Here is a 20,412-nt window from a genome sequence, read left to right on the forward strand (position 1 = left end):
TGTCAGCTCTGGATGCATTGCACATGCATGTTCCGAGGGTGGGCTCTGTGTGTCTGCTGGGTCCCCTTGCTCCCTTCCAGCCCCCCTCAATTAACCCCGTGTTTAAACGGGCTATGAAGATAAAGGCTTCATGTTTAGAAAAATAAATCAATTGGAGAGGCACACTCTCCTCTAGTGATGAGAATAAGGACTGTATCTGAACAACTGCTCAAGCCAAGGGAACGTATCAGTGTTTTCACACCAGTGCCATAGTTGGGTAACTATTGACAAATGCTGACTGTTAAACGGTGACTGCTGACTTTGGTAATAAAACAGAAACGGCTCCTTTTAAGAGCAATCTCAAAACGCTTGAACTGATTGATTGGCTTGTTAGATCAAGCCTTGACTTAGCTGGGAACCAGAAGAGCTCTTATTCTCTGCAAGGACGTTCTCCCTGAAACAAATCTGACTTATGCTAAACACATCAGCTGTAAAACAGGGTGTTTATTTTGCAATGTCATTTTCAAAACCGTGGTAGATACCAAATGTGTGAAGTAGATACAGGAAAGCTGCCTTGCAGTCTGCTTTTCTGCCAGAGTGCATTTTGAACGGTTTATGATTGCAAGGTGGCAGTTTTACTTGGAGTCTCATTTTTGTGTTTTAATTAGCTGTCATCAAAGCTGGAGTTCAGCTTCCAACACTTGTGAAGTGTGCCATGAACATGCACTCTAGATGCCTGGGTAATGTTTTGGAACCAGTTACTTAGAGCCCACTCTCTATTCAGCAATGGATTGACTATATGGAAATCTCTTTCCAGCTAAATTTCCAATCTCCTCAGTCGCATCTCATTGTGAACTTACTGAGGTTTGCTTCAATCATCTGGAAATTGAATATTCTCATTCCCCTTTTTCTCACCCCCTTTCTCTTAAAAGTTGTTGCTTTAAAGTGTTCCATAAGTGCTGTGGGTTTAAATAGTTCCCTATGACATTAACCCACATTCAGTTGCTGCTCCCCAGAGTTTTTAATGTGTCTGGCCTGTGCTCTAACATAGCAAGGTCTTTAGGAGGTGTTTTAAAACATAGGGACCTAGAGAGATCTTCCACAAGTAAAACTGTCAAATGATCAGAGCCATAGATGACTTTTCTCAGCAGAAGAAACTGCTTTCTATTTAAAATGGCTTTTCCAGTCAGGGTGTATCTAGGCTATGAGGGAGTGGATTTTTCTAGGAAGTAGTGGGAGGCAGGAAGAATCATGAAAAAGGAGGTGGCGCAAAGGAGAGCATTAAACCACAGAGCCAGAGCCAGATCACAGATCCTCAGCTATGCAGATAAAATTTCTTCAAAAGGGCAAAGATCTCACACTGTGGGACAGTATTTTCTTAGGTTGTGTTCCAGGGTGGTTGCAGAATTCAGTGTTGAAGTTTACATTGAGAGGTAGAGTAGATCTGTGGGTCCACAAAGGCCAGCGAAGAGCGGGCTGGGAAGAGTCAGTGCAGTTTTGGGGAACATGAGTGATGCTCCTCTCTTTTGCTGGCTGCCCTCCTGGGGAAGCCAGCAGCTGTCCCTAAGGGACTTCGCACCAATGACACAGCACTGAGGGTTAGCCTCAGGGTCTCAGCTGGTCAGAGTGACCCCAAGATATGTTAGAGAGTCTCTTTTCCCAGCCCGGCGCTCAAAGAAGGAGTCAGAGCTCTTCATTTCTCGGTCTCAAGGTTGTTTATTGTACCTTATCTATAGAATTCTTTCTCCTGGCCTGCCGAGGTCCGCTCAGCAAGACAGTCCGAGGCACTCTGCCTACCTCTGGGCTGTGTTATCTTTTTATACTAAAAACTACACATACAATAGTTACAATTACTTTCCAATACCTATCATCTAATGTTAGACAGTGAGCTTCTACTCTAAACCAATCTAAAAGTACCAACATCACAGCACATGGAGGCCAAGAAGGAGAAAGACAGGACACACCCCAATTCCTCTATCTTGTCCCCTGAACCCCCATTCTAAAAACCTCAAAAAACTTTTTTTCACCCTGTGATAAATTCACTACCATTCTTAAATTTCGTGGCTTGTAATTGTTCATATAAGGCTGGTAATTGTTTTTTCCAAGGGCTAAATCAAAGGCACAGGGGTCTTGGGCTCTGTGCCAAGGTCTCTGAGTCCCCTGGGCAGGGGCTTGAGCCCTCCAGGGCAGCCAGAGGAATTTCCTGGGTTCCCAGAGGTCAGCATTTGTTGGTGGTTCTGCTGTGCTGGATGAAGGCGTGACATGGACCCTCTTCCTTCTAAAGGGTTAGGTCTCCCCCCCTTTCCTTCACCTTCTTTGGTAGAACATGTTCCCTTCTCCATCAGCACACCACCTGCTCCGACACCACTCTGCCACCTTTCCCATACAGCTGTCTCTCCCTGTCCTGGGAGCCAGCTGGTAGGTGTGAGGGGCTGGAAGAAAGCAGGTTTCTTTCTTTGCCTTCCAAGTGTGCAGGTTTGTTGTATTGCCACGGATTACTGCCCAGGTTCTGCCTGCTGGCAGGGCAGGGGAGGGAGGGCCACTCAGCCCTGGTGGTGCCAGGCAGTGCCCGGCTCTGGCTGCGTTTGGCACAGGCTGTGAGCGGGCATTGAGCTCGGCACGGGGGAGGCTCAGCTGGGAGTGTTCAAAGCCAATTACTGGACGCAGTCTGTGTATGACAAGCTTCAGTTTCATTAGCTGCCTCCCAGGAGTATCGAGCTGTGCGGCTCACCTTTGCAGAGATCAGAGTCTCCTCTGTGATGTTATTAGGTGTTTTTAAAAATAGCTTCATCAATCCACTTTAAAAGAGCTGGTCTGCTCTGATAACAGTGCCTGCTGGTGCTTTTCCAGATAAGGAACTTGTCACTTTTACTGCTGTCATACATGCAGCTTCTGCCCTATTTAGAATACAGTATAAAAAAAGACTACAAAATAACCACCAGTCTTGAGTAAAGATTTATGTGTTTAGTTTAGTAACAACTGAACACTTCTTGTTTAACTGCTTTGGACAGTATTGGTTTATGAGGAAGTTAGGATCAAGCCAAATGCAGAAGATAACAATTTCACATACCAGTGTCTTGAGGAAATCTTCATGATAATGTCTCTTACGTAACAAAATGACAACAGGCCAAAGATATCTTTTTTTTTTCCCTTTCTGTCCCAATTAGAAATTCATTAGCTTTAAAAAGAATCTGAAATATTATGTTGTTCATGTATGTGTATAATCTATACAGTGGTGGGAAGGAACCAGATGAAAAACCAATTTAGTTGGCTTAAAATCAATTTCAGTCTCTTTTGGGGGTCTGAAAAGAAGTTCCCAGCAGTATCATGAGGAAACTGCAATTGCAGGACATACCTAGTAATTCATTCTATAATGGTGTATGCAGGAGCAGTGTTTTAATTTACACATTTCCTTTGATGTTTTGTGAGCAGATGGCATTTTTAAAAAGGTCTGTTAATTCTGTGGGAATTTGGTAATGCCTAATTGCTGGGGGATCAGAATAGAGTAGGAGTCAAAGTGAAGCTCCTGACTTCTCTGCTCTCAAAAGGGAGACAGCCCTCTGCAGCCTCATTTTTAAGGTACTGTCCTTTTAGAAATCCTTGCTTAAGAATATTCACCAGTGCCCTCAGCATAGATTTGGAACTTGCTGATTGGTCTCCATTAATTGGACTCTTCTCCATGAACCAGACACTTGTTATTACAGGTAAAACATACTGGGGTGATCATGGCTTACTGTGGGACACAGTGCCTTGTGGATTTTCATAAGAAAGCCCTTTACTCTTTCCCTTTTTCTCACTTGTTTCATGGTTCCTTTCCTTTTATTTTTCCTTTCTCTGTTTCTGTCTCTTTCATTACACCTTTGACTTGGTTGGTGTACTTCAGGCACCTGCCTAAAGTGTTTGCAGCAAAGGACCTAAGTACCTATTTGCACTGTGACATCAAAGGATCACATTTTGAATTACAACTTTTCCTTTGAACAAGAAGAAGAAAAGGTTCCTGGTTGCTATGGTGATGAGCACTATATAAATGCCTATAAATAAATAAAGTAAACAGCTGATTCATGGACTTTGATTTGCACTATTTTTTGCTTTTCTAATGAGATATTAAATATCAGAAGGGGAGGAAGTGACTTTCTATTAATTTTACTAAATACATGTTATGCCTTCTCTTTTACAGTATTTCAGCTGAGAACAGTAAAATAGTAAGATGTGTATTTTTCTCTCTGTAGGAAGTTGATGATTTGAAAAATCATAGTCTAGTATTTATAGAAAAAACTTTTAGATGCCAAAAAGCAGTCCAGTAAAAAGATGATGTCCATTTTCAGTTTAATCAGAACATACATTTTGAGCTAAATGCCTATTTTTCTTATCTCTAAGAGACTATTAGAGCTGTTGCAACATTTAAGTTCCAGTCAAAAGTGTCTATAAATGTAATTATGTTCTTCTGCAGTATTTGAAACCCCACTGGTGTACAACAACAAAACTTGAAAATGTCACTGACTTTTTCTTTTAAGTCAAAATGACAAAGGCACAGTGAAAAATCATACATTCCTCATTGAAGTTCGAGGAGGAGGGCAGAATTGGCTTTTTCATAAGCTTTTTGTTCTCAGGGCTATGATGTAAAAGTAGCTTTCTCTCTGTGCTGAAGGTGATAATTGTAAAATGGATTGGATGGAGACAATAAACAGCGCACTGGAGTAATCCCACACTCAGGTGTTTCTCACTCAGGAAATGGGTGCACTTTGATTAACAGCAAAGGAGAGTCTGTAATAGAAGGAGCTGTCCTTAGGGGAAGGAAAAAAGGTTTGTGTGATATACAGAACTACTCCTTAGTTAAAGGATCAGTCTGGTTTCTTGGTGGAAACTGATTGTGCCACACTGGCCTGAAGAGAGATTGCCTCAGCCCTGAGCTGTGGAGTGCAGCTTGTGCACTGACAGGGAGTAGATCTGTTTTCTTCCACAGTCACAGCTTTGTATTCAAAGCAACTGTCAGATTTACAAAGCACTTGGAGCACCATCCTGCCCTATTAAACAATGATAAAGTAACACCACATCCTTCACTGTCTTCCTTCCCTCTGTGCATTCAGATTCATGTCTGTTTGCTTTACCAATTAAAAATATATTTGACTAAATACCTTTTACTTCCAAGCGTGGGTAATTGGGAGGACAAGGACACGTGGTAGTTGCAGTTTGCAGTTACACACAACTTCATCTCACAGAGCAAAACTTGTATCTGCACACAGCTTACAAGGCAGGGGCAGAACAGGAGCAAGGAATGGTGTCCCTGAGGGTCTCACTCGAGCAGTGACAGCCTGCTCCAGTTTGATTTGTGTTTCATAGGTCTCTCACTTTTGTCACAGCTGAGCTGTGCTGTGGCCAGGCTGGTGGTGCTCACCTGAAGAACAGTGACAGCATCAGTGAAATAGCCATGGAGCTGCTTCTGAACCTGGAGTTTCCTGCCGTGGGACTGTGCTCATCTCTCAGAGGGTGGCACAGTGTCCTGACCCTGGCCCTGTGCCTGTCACAGCTCTGTTTCCTGTGGGCCTGAGGCTGGAGCAGGCTGTGCCTGCTGGAATGTCATTTGTAGTCCACATGTATCAAAGGCAGTTTTACCTGGATTGAGGGTAGGTTTGGACAGGACAGACATGTGTGACCAGCAGTGGACAAGGCAATCCAAGGTCTCTCCTAAAGGAGTTGCTAGAGAGGCTGATGAGGTTTGTAGGCATCCTGAACCCAAACAGAATCTGCTGCCTGCCAGAGCAACAGGGAGATGGGAAAGGTGGCAAACAGGGAGTCTTGAATGTGCTTCAGTTTGCAGCTGCTCCCAGGGCTAACCACATGGTTTTGGTGTTCCTGGAGACCAGGCTGGTGCTGGAGCAAGACCAGGCTCCAGAGTCATTGACAGAATTTTCTCAATTGAAAAGCAGCATTGTTAGTAGTACATACTGCCTTTAAGGGAGAGCCATCTTTATTTAGAAGTCTTTTCTTTGGAGAGGAGGATGAAATATACATATAGATATTAATGAGAGGACAAACTGTTGAGAACAAGCTGGAGCTGTTGTGTATCTCCTTTTCTGGCATGGTTAGGACAAAGGGTGAAACAGATTTTTTTTTTCCCATTCCTCAGAAGCTCTGCTTATGTGTGGTTAAAATTAATTTTTTTTCTGTCAGAATTTTTTTAATAGATAGATATGATCCAGGACCATCTGGTGGAATTTGCTGTTGTCACATCTAGGTTTTCTGATGTATTGCCTGTCAAGTTATGTTGTATGTTCAGATGAATTTCTCATATGATCTGCTGACAGCTACTGACAGTCCTGAGATGGGAAGTTGGAAGCCTGGGGGGAAGAACAGAGGGGCAGAGTTAGCTTTTAAAATGTAGCTTTGATCGCTTTTGATTGGTGAGCTTTTATTTCTGGTATTTATGGGTGACTTTTTTAGTGAAGAAATGTGAATGAGTGAACTTTAAACCAAGTACACCTAAACTACTGTAATTTTACTTGCAAGGTCTTGGAAGTCTGCCTATAGTTTGTTGTTGATTTTATTTCTTTCTTTCTCCTTAGTTGTTCTCTATCCTTAACTCTCCATCTGTAGACAATCTCACACCTACTTAAATTGCAGCCTGTTCTTCCTCCTTTACTCCTCAGTCCTTATCCAGTCCCTTTTTAGAAAGACCTCAAAATATTTTTGTATTTGCTAGGATACCATTAAGAATCCTAATAATCATAGTATGCTAATCCTAAATCCTAATACCATAATAATTCTGTAGTAAAATGAACTTAGATTTTTGGCAAATTCATATTAACCTTTGCAGACAGATCACATGTATAAAATCAATAAGCATCTCTGAAATAACTACAGTAATTATTTTCTTGCTGATATAATACTCAAATAATTAATTAAGTAGATGGTTTTTGATGTAGAGATCCACAGTGCAATTGCATTTCCTCACACACTGACAAAGATAATGCTCTACACCTTGTAAACCAGAATCCAAATAAGCCATAAGCACTTCAGTTTTGTTCTTCATTTTTTCTGCCATAATTTGAAGCTCCAAGTAGCAATTATAGGCTGGTGACAAGATAAATTTCACAACCTGTTGTCATTCATCATTTTTCAATTGGCTAGATCAGAAAATAAGTGATTTGTGTTTGAACTTTAAAGGTTTTTAGTTTATATAGACTGGTAGAAAGCGTGGTACAGGCATTTCTGAGTGGGTTGGGAGGAAGCCTGTTTATAGACAGAGGTGGGATTGCCCTGCAAAGGCACATCAAGGTGTGGCTCTGAACACAGACTCACCCCCTTCTCTCTCAAAGCTGTCCTGGTTATACTGGGCCTCGAAGCTGGAACTCACTCTTGAGAAGGAAAAAGCTTTCTTCCATGGGAATCTGAATCTTAAGATGACAGTCCTCAGGCTCAGAGGACTCTTGCTGAGGAAGAAGCTGGAAGGCATTTACTTGCCTCTGGTCACTCCTGTGAGTCCTTGATGCTACTTCCCGGACTGGGGACTGCGAGTGCTCTTCTGTGGCAGTCGAGAGAGGGATCATATTAAGCTGGCCAGGCCAGTAGAACCTGAATATGGGGACCACTGTTGTGAACTCCAGTCTTGTTCCATACTTTTAAAGATGTCAGATAAGGAGTCTTGGAAGTGATCCCACTCCTGTGATAGGGGAGGGATTGAATATGCAAGAGTCAGTGTAAAGATGCAGCAGCTCTCCATGGTGGTGGTGATCTCTGTTGGACGGAGTTCTGTTCAAGCATCAGCTCAGCTGTTTTCACAAGTGGACTTCGAAGGAAACCCCATAGATGGAATATGGCCAAATCCTCTGCCTGTAACATGTTTGATAGCACTGCAGGGTGGCAAAGCTGGTCTTCAGTCCTTAAATGCATTAAATTAACTCCAGGCAGGCTTGCTGAGGAAAGGGTAATGAAGCGGGTCCGAAATGGGCCGTGTGCGCTCAAGCACATGCACTGGGCTGAATGCTCCAGGCAGCACTGCCACAGGCACGTGGCTCTGGAGCAGGCAGGTCAGGGGCACACTGGGCTGTTTGTTAAATGTATTGCAGACCACAGGTGCAGCCAAAATCACTTAGCCAGGCATCAAAGAGAAAAAGGCAGGAGGGAGAGCAATCCCATCAGGAGAAACTTGTGAGAGGAGCTGGATGCAGTCTGGCATAATGCTGGCTTGTGGAGGATGTGTTCCAGTCAGCACTCTCTCAGGACCTGCCTAGCCCACTGTAGAAAAGATTTCAGCTTCTGAAAATTGAGATGAGAGTCTCAACACATGGATTGTGTACTTTCAGGTAGAGGCAGCATCTGAACAGGTTTGCAGTGTGACTGACATTGTGCAGCCTTCATCTTTACTTCATGGGATGAAGAGGTGGGAGGGTGGAGATAACTTGAAGCACCTGGATAGAGGCAGAACATAATTTTTCAGAGTTCCTTTGTCTGGAGGAGTACACAGCCCATATATAATTCAGAAACATGTTAAAAAGTAGAGAGCTGCTGTCTTTAAAAATCAGTGAGCACCCAAGTCTGTTGGTTTAAATCTTGAACTATGTATAAAATGAACCAAGAAAATGTGTACAAAATCTAAGCTCTTCATAATCTTAGAATAATGTGTATTTTCCACATTTAGGCTGAAATACCTGGAGCTGCACATGGATTTATCCTTGTCAATTCTTCTGAAATCATGTTTAATAGAGATGTTCTTTTCAGATGGGATCTGTAAACAGATTTTGTTTCTTTTGTGGTAAATCTTGCTTCGCCCACTTTTTGTTTTCTTTTTTTTGCTTCTTCAAGCCTTTTCTTCCTTCTTCTGATTTAAACCTGATGATGTTATGCTATAGTTAAATTATCAGAGAGGGAGAGTGATATCAGTGTCCTCCACCTTGTAGTAAAAAAATCTATATTTTTGTTTTCTGCAGTGTATTGAGAGCAAGATAAACGAGCAGGGTGTTGCCATCCTTTATCACAGTCAGAATGATAAATGCCATGTCCTGGAAAGCTTAAAGATGTGTAAGAATGCAAATCCTTGGCCCACAAGGAGATGTGTTTGAAAGTGCAGATCCAGCCAGGAGTTAAGCACATCCTTAAATCTAAGCAGAAGCATTGCTTCCATTGGGTGTACATATCTGGCACCACGCTGTGTGGGGTAAGCAAAGCTCAGTCTGTGAAAGGAGATCTGACTTGTTCTAGTGGCTTGAAGTGGGATAAGAAGATGAGCCTTTTCCTGTCCCCTTGAAGAGCAGTCTGAGGATAGTGCAGGTTTAGCTGTTCTGTGTTACTGTCACACAACAGTGTGAACTGATGTAAAGGAGATGCTGATTGTTTGGTACCTTACAGTGCATCCCTCCCTCCACTTCTCACTTTTCACCCTCTGCCCATGTCTGCTAACCATGAGCAGAGAGACTTGTTTGTAGCAGGCAATACAGCACCACAGCTCCTCAGCTTACAAGGTGGAAGCACTACAAGGGACTGAGGATGTTACATGGGAGTGCAGGACTTTTCCTCCCTAGCAAACAGGGAAATATGTAGAAATTTTCAACAATTCCCAACTTAGCCAAGAAGGCCAATGACTTCCTGCGGGGCATCAGGGACAGCATCATCAGCTGGGCAAGGGAGGAGATTGTCCTGCTCTGCTCTGTTCTGTTCTGCTCTGCACTGGGGTGGCCTCACCTCCAGTGCTGGAGGCAGTTTTGGGAGCCACAATGTAAAGAAGACATTTAACTGTTAGAGAGTGTCCAGAGGAGGGCAACAAGGATGGTGAAGGGTCTGGAGGGGAAGCCTGGTGAGGAGTGGCTGAGGTCACTGGAACCTGGAGGAGGCTGAAGGGAGACCTCATTGTGGTCTTCATTATCCTCATGAGGGGAAAGGAGGGGCAGGTACTGATCTCTTAACTCTCATGACCAGTGACAAGACCCAAGGAAATGGCATGAAGCTGAGTCAGAGAATGTTTAATTTGGATATCAGGAAAAAGTTTTTCACCCAAACAGTGGCTGAACACTGGAAGAGGCTCCCCAGGGAAATGGTCACAAATGGTCACAGCACCAAACCTGAGAGAGTTCAAGAAATGTTTGGACTATGCTCTGGGACATATGGTGATTCTTGAGATGTTCTACATGGGACCAGGAGTTGGACTTGATCCTGATGAGTCCCTTCCCTTAGCATATTCTAAGATCTTTTCTCTATCTGGTTCTTTTTCTGGTTGTCCTTTAGTGGAAATACTCTCTTTGTCTCTGTTTTCTTTCCTCCCCTGTAGTTAATTTTCCTGCCATGTTTCTTGCTTCTTTTTATTTGATGTCATGTGTGCTTTCTGAGGATGCAGTGTATTCTCTGCTCTCATTGCTGTCCACATATTCCTGGTAGTGTGAAGTCATCTATGTCTTTCCTCATGGATTTGAGCTGGTTTTCTAACTGGGAGGTGATATATCATTTTTGTGTACAGGTGGAAATGTTTTATTTGTTTTTTTTTTTGTACTGAATTAGATGTCATCCCTCTTGCATCCTTGAGACTCTAAAAGAGAGATGGAGGCTGAGTTTTCCTGATGCACTGATTTTACAGCATCAGTTTCACTGAATTAACACCAGCTGATCCAACAGCATTGTGGCTGGCACTGACATTCTCACATTCTTCTCCTGTGTTTTAAGTGATTTTGTTTACTTCATACAGTGCAATGAGGTCTCAAGCTCATGACTGGACATTTCTTGGTGTTTTATTGGTAAATACAGATAAAAAAGATAATCTTCCTGTCTGGTCTTTTTTTTTTTTTTTTTTTTTTTCCCTAGGGCAGTCTTTGAAGGCTGCACCTTCTGTTGTACATCCTTTGTCCAAGTGTGTCTTTTTTTTTTTGTCTATTCCCCTCTTACTTGTTTCTTCTCTTCCTTAGTGCTAGGTCTTCTTTCTTCTTTTGGGTTGTTTTGTTTAGGTTTGAGAAGAGACACACCTGAGTTTAAGTACAGTTGGCTATTTGGAGTTAACTTGGAAGTTTTCCTTACAACTGCCATGTAAGCAAAGAGCTCAGCAATTTGCCCCTTCATCTCTCCAAGCTTTTTCCAGTGTCAACTGAAAAGTTTCACAAACTTTTGCCATTCTGCCTCCAGCTTTCATTGCCCTTTGACCATCTTGTGCTCCAAAGCTTGCTTTGTCATACCTGTGAGAGGCTGTGCTTCACAGTTCTCACATCCTAACCAACTGATGTTTCCCTTTTCCATTGTAAAGTGTTTCACCTTTTCCTTTGAAAACACACCATGCAAGTGTTCTCCTCTCCTCTGCCCTTTGACTCTGCCTTATGAAACTGCAGCAGAGATCTGGGTACTCACTGGCAGCTGGACTTCTCTGCTCAGTTGCATCCAGGAGCTCTTTCTTCAGCTGCTAGATGTTCTGAAGGCCACATGTGATTAAAAAGGGGACAAGGGCTCATTTTGACACTAAATAAGGATTTATTGGTTCTAGTGTGGAGGTGGCTTGGGATTAAAGATGAGAGGAATAAGAGTTTGTTTGGTAGCAGAAGGGGTGTCTCATATTTATGAAAAAATGGTTTTTATACCACACAGCTTACTTGCCAAAGTTCAGCTGAGAAAATGTTGTTCTCAGTGAAAACAGATCATGTGTTTTCAGTTGCAAAGATTTCTTTGTGTATGGTGTTAATTGCCTTTCCATATTTTTACTGTTTTACCTTAACAATTTGATTATACATGTGTTTTTGCTCTCGAGAGACAGTGGGTGTGATACAATCTCTGTTTTAAACTGTTACCATGTAATTAGCAGGGAAAGATGTCTCTAAAGTCTGATCTGCTGGCTTCTTTGCTGCTCAAGAAGCAAAGAGCAGCTGAGTTATGGGATTTGAGCCCTTGACTGGAAGTCCTTGTTGTGTAAATTTGGCATAGGCTGCTTCTGTTTCAGAGAACTAACTCTTCTGCTCAGAGTTGTGTATTAAGACCATGCTTTAATGACATCAAGAAATTGTGATGGGTTTCCTGGTTATGCTTTATGTACCCCTTGTATGAACAAGGCTTGCATACAGATCTTTCTTAGGCATCTAGTTATGTTCTCTGATAATAAACCATACAGGCTTTTAAAGATCCTTCTTGTGAAGTCTTATAGACAATACTGAAAAGTAATCTTTGTTCTCCCTTCTCAGAGCTTCAGAGCTTCTAAACCAGAATGGGATGTTTCTGCTAAATTCTTCTCAAAGCTATGCTGGGAGTTTTTAATGTCTTTTGGTACTAAAAATTCACCCATTCTATTTTAGGGATCAATTTTGTATACTCTTCACTGAATAACACTCTTGGCAGTTCAGTTCTCTTCACTGGTGTACTAATGTGAATGTTTTGTTCTAGGAGTGGTACTCAGCTGAGAGTTTAGACCTTGGTTTCTTTAAGCTCAGAGACTCATCTGCAGTTTTAAGCTGGATGTGACTTTTGAATCACAGGTGACCAATGAAATACTTAAGCACAGTCAATGTAACATACCTTGGAAATGCCTTGAAAGAATTTGAAATCAACTGCCTCTGTCCCTTCCTCTCTCCCAGGGGAACAACCCTTCTGAGTTTGTGTGTAGGGACTGCACTCCCCCTGTGCAGTCAGTGATTCCCTGGATTTGGTGGGTTTTGCATGAGCTTCTGGCAAGCAGGCAGGCAGATGTAGTCACAGAGTGACCACAGTCCATGACACAGACGCTCACTGCTACGCCTTTGATGCATTGGAAATGAGTGATTTGTGAATTGCTTTGTGTGTTACTTTGCTGTTGTTTTCCCCTCTCCCAGCTGGCCACATGTAATGTAAATTGAGTGGGATGGTGGTGGATTGTGAATTGAAATCCCTTCACACTGGAAAATTAGTTTCCCTGAGCACATGAGGCTTTCATGTGTAGTTATGTGGACAAAAAGCTCTCTCCAGAAAGGTGTGTGACAGCACTTCCATGACCTCTTTTTTTGCCCTGACTCGACCGTATCATAAACTCACTTTTGTGAGCCAGACCAGACTCAGGCTGTTCCTGCTGTTGTCATTTATTTCAATTTTAATTTCAGCGTATTCCTGCTTACCTTTCACAACAGCTAGGAAGAGTGGCGGGAGGGAAGAGGAGGAGCAGTGAAAAATAAAAAGGTTCACAAAGATTAATTTGCTGTGTAATTTTCTCCTTTAGAAGGAGGGAGAGACACACCTGGGAAAATAGGCTATCAGACCTCTAAGCACACAGATGAAATACTGCCCTTTCTAGCAGACACTGTGGTGTTGCACTGAGGCAGTTCACTTACTCAGCACTAAAACTATACGACCAGATTCATTTTGAGGAGGCATGATGTGGTTTTCTCTGTGTGTCTGCATTTTTACTGCCTTTAGCTAAGTTAGGACCCTTGGTGCTTATCACTTTTTAATGATTTGTTCTTACCTCTGCTCCTTGCTTCTGGCTGTTTGTTCTTTACTACTTAGGTTGTTATTCATGTTCATGTAGAGACCTGAGAGTTAATAGAAAATGAAGATTGGAGTTGCTCTCACCTTCCCTTCTCCTGTAAGGTTGCCTGGGACAGCTCCACAGACATTTATATAAGGCTTTGCAGCATCTTGGCTTCTGACTCTGCTATGGTTGTGTCAAAGTATAAAGCTAAAGCTAGGAAGCCAGCAGCTCATTGAAATTAACTTCTTTGGATTTATAAAATCATTGATTAATCATCTTTTAATGTGGGTATAAACATAGAAGAAATACGTAGTCTCTGTCCTAATTGTAATCTTTTATATGAATTTTGCAATAGTCATACATATGTATTATATACAAATATATATATATACTTAGCACAGAGGTCACAAGGCAAGCTATTATACACAAAGTTCTCTAGTCCTTGCTTAATTTATGTGCATGTATTGTCCCACTGGAACACAGGACTCTTGTGTGCATGCTTATTTTTAAGCTTTAAGTATATTAAATGAGACAAGAGGGGTTTTATTTCAGCGTATTTGGGGGTTTAGTTTGGCTCATCACCTCGATGGTAAAGAAATGGTGGTTATTTTGTGTAACTATAAGTCACTCAGCACAATGGTTGTTTCCTAGTCAGTCCTCAGTCCCTGACTTCTGTGCTTTCTCATTTTACATACTTACTGCAGTAACACAGGTGCAGATTTGGGTCTTCATAGTTGCAGGAGAAGCTTTTTGTGCTGTAGCTTTAATCCCTTTGCCTGGAAGGAAGGGTTGGCTACCTCAGCAGATTGTTCCTGTCAGCCTCCAGGTTAGATTATAAGCACATCATTCTGCCACAGAAGGAGTGAAGCAGGATGAGCCAAGGCAGGAAGGGTCTAAATGTCCTCTATCTCTGACCTCTCCTCACTTGGGATAGGATTCACTGCCTATGGCCGATATGTATGTATATTTTAGTCTTGGCTTCAAGGTCACCAGACCTTCCTCTTTGAGGCTGCAGGGTGTGGCAGTGCTTATGTCCTTACTGTGGCTCATCTTGGGGATGCTTCACTGCTGAGAGGGCTCAGCCCTGCTCCAGCCCTCCCTGTGCTTGCTGGCTTCTCTGGGGACGGCTGCATCAATGCCAGCAGGAGCCTAGGGATGGAAAAGCACATCCTGATGTAGGAAGCTGTCTGGAGAGCCCTTGATGTCTTGAAATACTCTGTAAAGTAGCTGAAAGACCACTCTATTCTTGGCTTTGCAAATACCAGCACATGGATCCAGAGCTGCACAAAATGAATGAGGGCAGATGTTTGTAACTGGAGCTGCCTTGAACAGCAGTTGCTTTATTGGGCTGATGTTGCTTCTCTCTCAGCAACAGTGAGGTTACACTTCAGTTACTTGAAGAGATTCTCATTGACAAAGACTTGACTCAGCATTTGATGCAACAGAGGCAGCAGATATTGCTGGTAGGAAGGAAGGGAACAGAAATGAGCTGCTGTGGCAGGGTTGGGTAAGGAATCTCCCATCATGGAAGGGCCACAGGTGAACAGCAACTGTGTCAGTGGTTTTGCAGGTGCTCCTCTTTCAACAGATACTTCCTGCTTTTTCTCTGAAACTTTCACCTTCTCGTGTGCATTAAATGTCATATTGTTTATTTATGCGAGTGTTAAAAACTCCACACAAGTGAGTCACAAGGAGACCCACTTTTCATTGTAGAGAAATAATGCTTTGATTTATTGGTGGAAAAAAATGGGGGAAAACATTAACCACCTTGGTTTTTATTACTATTCAGAAAAATACAATAAGTCTAATACAAAAATTTCCCATCATGTCAAGCTTGGACTTCTTTGTCTTGCTGCTGTGCCCTTGATAAATATGCCTAAATTCAATAGTCTTTCCATGAATTTTCCAGCTGCTGAGGGCATGAAGAAGCTCTTCTTAGGTATTGAACTGTAAATGGATGCATATGGCACCTGGAGGAGTTGAAATGGGCTTTTACAATTAATTCAGTGTATTCATCACACTTCCCCTGTTGTGTGCAGCGGTTCATGTTGAAGCTGAGAAAGATGATTCATTTGCTTTCTTCTCCCACCTGTCAGTAGCAGCAGTAGCCCTCAGAGCAGCAGTAAATGCCTGGCCTGCAGCCATGTGTTACTACTTCTCTTCTGGGCCTTCTGATGATACTGTAATCAGAAGAGGGACAAGGTAAGAATTCTTTTCCATGGGGAAAATCAGACTGAGATTTTTATCAAAACCCAGTTGTTAGGATATTTTTTAATTGGCCAGCAGATATTTTTCATTTGTATGGCTTATGGTGTCAGGAAACAGAGGTGTGATTTCTTTATCTCCTGTATAGGTTATTTTCTAATTTGTGAGACCTAATGCTCTGTTCTGAAATTTCATGTGACTGTCAGCACCCCTGGGATATGCCCTCCACTCAAAACATGGATGTTTTGTGCTCCCTTAGCATGAGTCCAACAGGTTACACTACAGGGAGGGTATCCTGTGATACATGCTCCTACCTGTTGTTAATATTACACTGCTGACCTAGGAGTAGGGGTGGGTTGTATGCTGGCTGCATCCTTTAAAATATGAGGAGGATGTGTTGTACAGGTGTGGCTGAAGGGGGCGTTGGAGGCAAAACAATCAGTTTGCGATTGTGGGACTCAAAATGGCAGTAAACCTTTTTATTTCCCCTGATTTGATTTAGATTCTCCTTTAGCTTGGCTCTGAACTATTTTCCTGTCATGCTGCTGTTCTAGCTACTTCCAGGCATTTGTCAGAGACTGGCTAATTGAAGCACATGCTCCAGCTTGGATCGAAACTGCTGTTTTGATCCACACTGTAGATGCTGTTACTGCTTCCTTGTGGAGTTCTTTCCATGAACTACAAGGACTTTGGTTTGTAGGTTTGGATTCTCAAGGTTTTTAAGAAAGCACAAAGTCTCTGAACATAGAAAAAGTGGAAGGTTAAAACAAAGGCAGCTTCAGGCAACAGTCCTATCATAGAATATTCTGAGTTGGAAGGCACCCATGAAAACCATTCAAGTCCTGGGCCTTGATCCTTGAAGCCCTCCTGTAGTCCTGATTGTGAACTAAGATGTCCTCATCAGTTCTGGAACAGCTGCAGCCCACTTGCAAAGCAGGTGCATAATCCAGTGAAGGCAGTTAAATTCTTGGACATCTTAAGCTCTGTCCTTTGAATACTTCCACACAGTTGTTATCTGTTCATCCCTATAGATCTATCTAAGTGCCTGTTGTTGTTTTGTATTTCTATTATGTGTCTTCCATAACTTGGCACCCCTATTATGTTCACATTCAGGGGTGTTTTTTCTTTCAATTGCTGTGATATTAACATCTTAATTTCCTAAGACATCTGTGAGACTTGCTGGTTATGACTACCCTGTTTGCCTCAATAGACAGGAGAAGAGGCTCTCTTCCTTTTCCTCCAAAATTCCCAGGACAAGTCATGCCGACATGGCCTCCAACTTAAAGCTAAGTTGTGGGTCCAGGAAGGGTTTCCCAGGTGTGCAGGAAGCCCCTGGACCTTCTGCACAGCAAGTGCAGTGGGAAAAGAAGATGGGAGGAAGGTGTGTGAGGAGCAGAGTGTGTCAAGCTTGTGGCTACTCCACCAGCAGCTCCTTGAGAGCAGCAGTGACAGAGCTGGTAACTTATTCCTCTCTGTCCTTTACCATGTTTACTCTGTCGCCTGTGGTCTTACAGGCCCCAGCTTCTGTCTTGAGCCCTGGAGCCCATGAATACAACCTTGGAACACACAAGAGGTTTTGATTGTTGGTAGATTTTTGACAGGAAGCTGCTCCCATATTAATGGATGGTGGATTTTTGACAGGAAGCTGCTCTCATATTAATGGATGCTGGTGTGTTGCATCCCACCCAGATCCCATTGACAGGCTCAGTCTTTTTGTCTGTAAAATAGGAGATGTGTGTCTTCAGGTGAGGTTGTGGCTGAATATTGAAGTGTCATCTGAGAGAGGGCGGATATCTTCCTGCTGCCTGGGCAAAACCAGTTAACAAATAGCAACTGTGGGAAGCACCAGGGTGAGGTTGTACCCAGGGATCTCACAGGCAATGTTTTATCCTTGGTTTCTCATGTCAGTCTTGCTGAACATCACTGACTTACCAAAACTGCTCTTATGAGCATGAATTATCTCAGATTCCCTTGCACACACTGGCACTAATTACGTTTGCAGGTGCACAGTTGGCAAAGCTGTAGGAGAGGGAATTGATTTATCTCTGTCACCCTGCTGACCTGTCATTACTGATGGCCAGATGGGAACTTGGAAGAGCACAAGTGGCACCTAACTTGAATCGGAACAGCTACCAAAGCCATCTCCTGCCTTAGGAACTGGCAGGTGACTCTCCCACACCTTTCTTCCCCCCACACACTGCATGCAGCTGCAGGAGCAGGCCAGTGTGTCCCTGCAATGCTGCCAGGGTGGTTCCTGATAGGGATGGAGGGGTTTATTAGACTGAGTAGCTTAGCATATGACAAGTTCAGATAGCAGTATATGTTTTATATGTATAAAACATGCTTACATCTGCAGAGGAGAATAAATATCTATGAATTTGTCTGGTTGATGTCAAGACATGTAACCTCTGTGTGTGTGCGTGCATGTAAAATTTGTTTGATCATACTTCAACCTTTTTAAACCTAATATTTATGTAAAACTTGCATCCTACATCTCTTAAGCCTGGGATCATGTCATTCTTGAAGCACTTGAGCAAAGGGTGGTTTGGCCTCTGAGATATTCTTCTGAAAAATACCTTTTACCATGTCAAAGTATATTCTCCCTTAGGAATTTTCAATATTTGGCTGAAGTCCTGGTCCTTTTGGCATGAGTTTTAATTTTAGCTTCTACAGAATCAAAATATCCTCTCTGTGTGAAGTCCCAATCTTGCTGTCCAGAAACCAAATGCTTCCTTTGTGTCCTTTTTGTATTTGTCAGTACAAAGACTTTTTTTGTTAGTTCAGGCATAATTTTTTTTGTGAGCTCTCAAACTGAAATGCACTTTTGGTTCAAAAGCACTGCAAGAGAGTTTCTTATAGAGAGTCCTTCTGGGACTATAAATAATAAATGCTGTGACTCAGAGTGATGCAGGCACCCTTGCAACATCCATGTGCACTGAAAAGATTCAGTAAATAATGATTTACCTGCTCTTTGTCAGCCCTAAACCAAGAGGGATCTATTCAGACTTTCTTGCTAGCTTGATGAGTTTTGTTTGTGCCGTACTGCTTTTTAGGAGTTCTAAAATGTGGTGCTGTTTTTGAAGGCTGCAACTTTATGAGGGGTATTAAATATTCATCAAATTCTTAGTTCTGAGCCAAGATCTCCTATTCAAACCTTACCAGCTTGTAGTAGGTGCTGACTGTGAAGAGCTTGGGACTGCCACTCTTAATGCCTTATGGTGCAATAGAAATGGACAGTTATTATTTCACAGTTGCTGGAATTATTTGATTATGGTTCCTCCCCCACCCCTTAATGATGGAGTTTAGTACTTTGTGATGGCAGATTGACAAACAGAACCCTCTTCAGAACTGGGGTTAAACTCTCTAACCCTATGCATTGTGATAAATTGTACCTAAGAAATCCATTAATATAATTCATTCCAGGGGTAGAGAAGAAGCTTATTCATAAATAGAGGACCACCAGTCTGTATATGTTGTCCTTTCTTCTCCAGTAAAATAAAAGCTTTTCTAAGAGAAACATACCAACATGGTGTGTCTGGGTTATCAGGGTTCCTACAGATAAAGTCACTAGCTGAGATCTGTGGGGTCAGTGGAAAGGCTCCCGTTAGCATCAGTGGGAGGTAGGTCAGGCTGTGGAGCTTTCTGAAGTGCAGAAAGCACAAAGTCAAGATGTGTTTTCTCAAGTGAAGTCAGCTCCAAATCTAACTCCACCCCTAGAGTTACAAAATTTAGAGGAAAAATATCAGACTTGTTCTGCACAAGGGAACATCTTTGTATTCAGAGGCGCAATGGGACAATGAGATGGTCTTAAAAAGAGAAGGGTGACTTTGGATTTCCTTAGTCCCAATAGGACAGGCTGAGGGCACTGGATGGGCTCGCTTCTCTGTGCTCTTTTCTGTTATTTATTTCCCCAGGCAGATGTGACTGAGCAGTGTCTCTCTGAGATCCTCTCAGGACAGGCAGAGGTTCATGCTGTAGTTTGAAGTGCACCTTGAGCATGTGGGAGGAGGTGTTAGAGAACTTTGCTTCTTTTTCATCCTTCTTATTTTACCTGTTAGGTCCTAAGGGAAAATCCTCATAGACAGATATTTAACAAGATGTGTCCTGCAAGTATGCTGTCAACAGGTTTGCAGAGCCTCCTGTGTTTGCTTGTGATCTGCCTGCAGGAGTGTCCCTGCAGGGCTGGGGTCTCACTCCTGTGTTTAATGGTGTGACTGCATGCCAGGAGCCTATGATCTGCATGTGGATCCCATTGTGGGATAAGAACTGGAAGTGTTCCCAGTCAGTTCTATCTGGTTTGCCATCTCCATGAAGCTGCTCAGCCCCCACAGGTTCAATGTGGTTTTTATAAGGCACTCACCTCCGTGAGCTTCTGTGCACTAGGAGATTCTCTTACAAGCTCCTGGATAATTTCTGTGCCTTTGTGCTTAAGAATCACTTGTTTCTACCATAAAAAATAACTTTAGTATGAAAATACTGTTCCCTGGCTCTCTGAAGGAGGGCAATCACAGCCCTGTTCAATTCTAAGCCATTTGCTGACCGTCACAGCTGGGAAATTGCTTTCCTGGTGCCGAGGGAATTACTAGAAAGCACGACAAAAGGCTTTCACGTCTTCAAGCAAGGGGCATTTTTTCCTTTCTCTCCTATTGTTTTCTTCTTTTGTGTGAAGTGTTCGGAGTGGCAGTGGCGTTAATGATGCTCAAAAGCAGCATTTCTAAAATGCGTGTGGTGTGTCCCCCCTCCCAGAGCAGCTCCCCGCCCGTCTCCCCAGACACGCTCAGCTCCGTGGAGCAGCACGCTGGTGTTTGTGTCAGTGTGGCCGCCCGTCG

Source organism: Ammospiza caudacuta, chromosome 1 (genome assembly GCF_027887145.1).
Source record: "Ammospiza caudacuta isolate bAmmCau1 chromosome 1, bAmmCau1.pri, whole genome shotgun sequence".
In the NCBI taxonomy this organism is placed as follows: Eukaryota; Metazoa; Chordata; class Aves; order Passeriformes; family Passerellidae; genus Ammospiza; species Ammospiza caudacuta.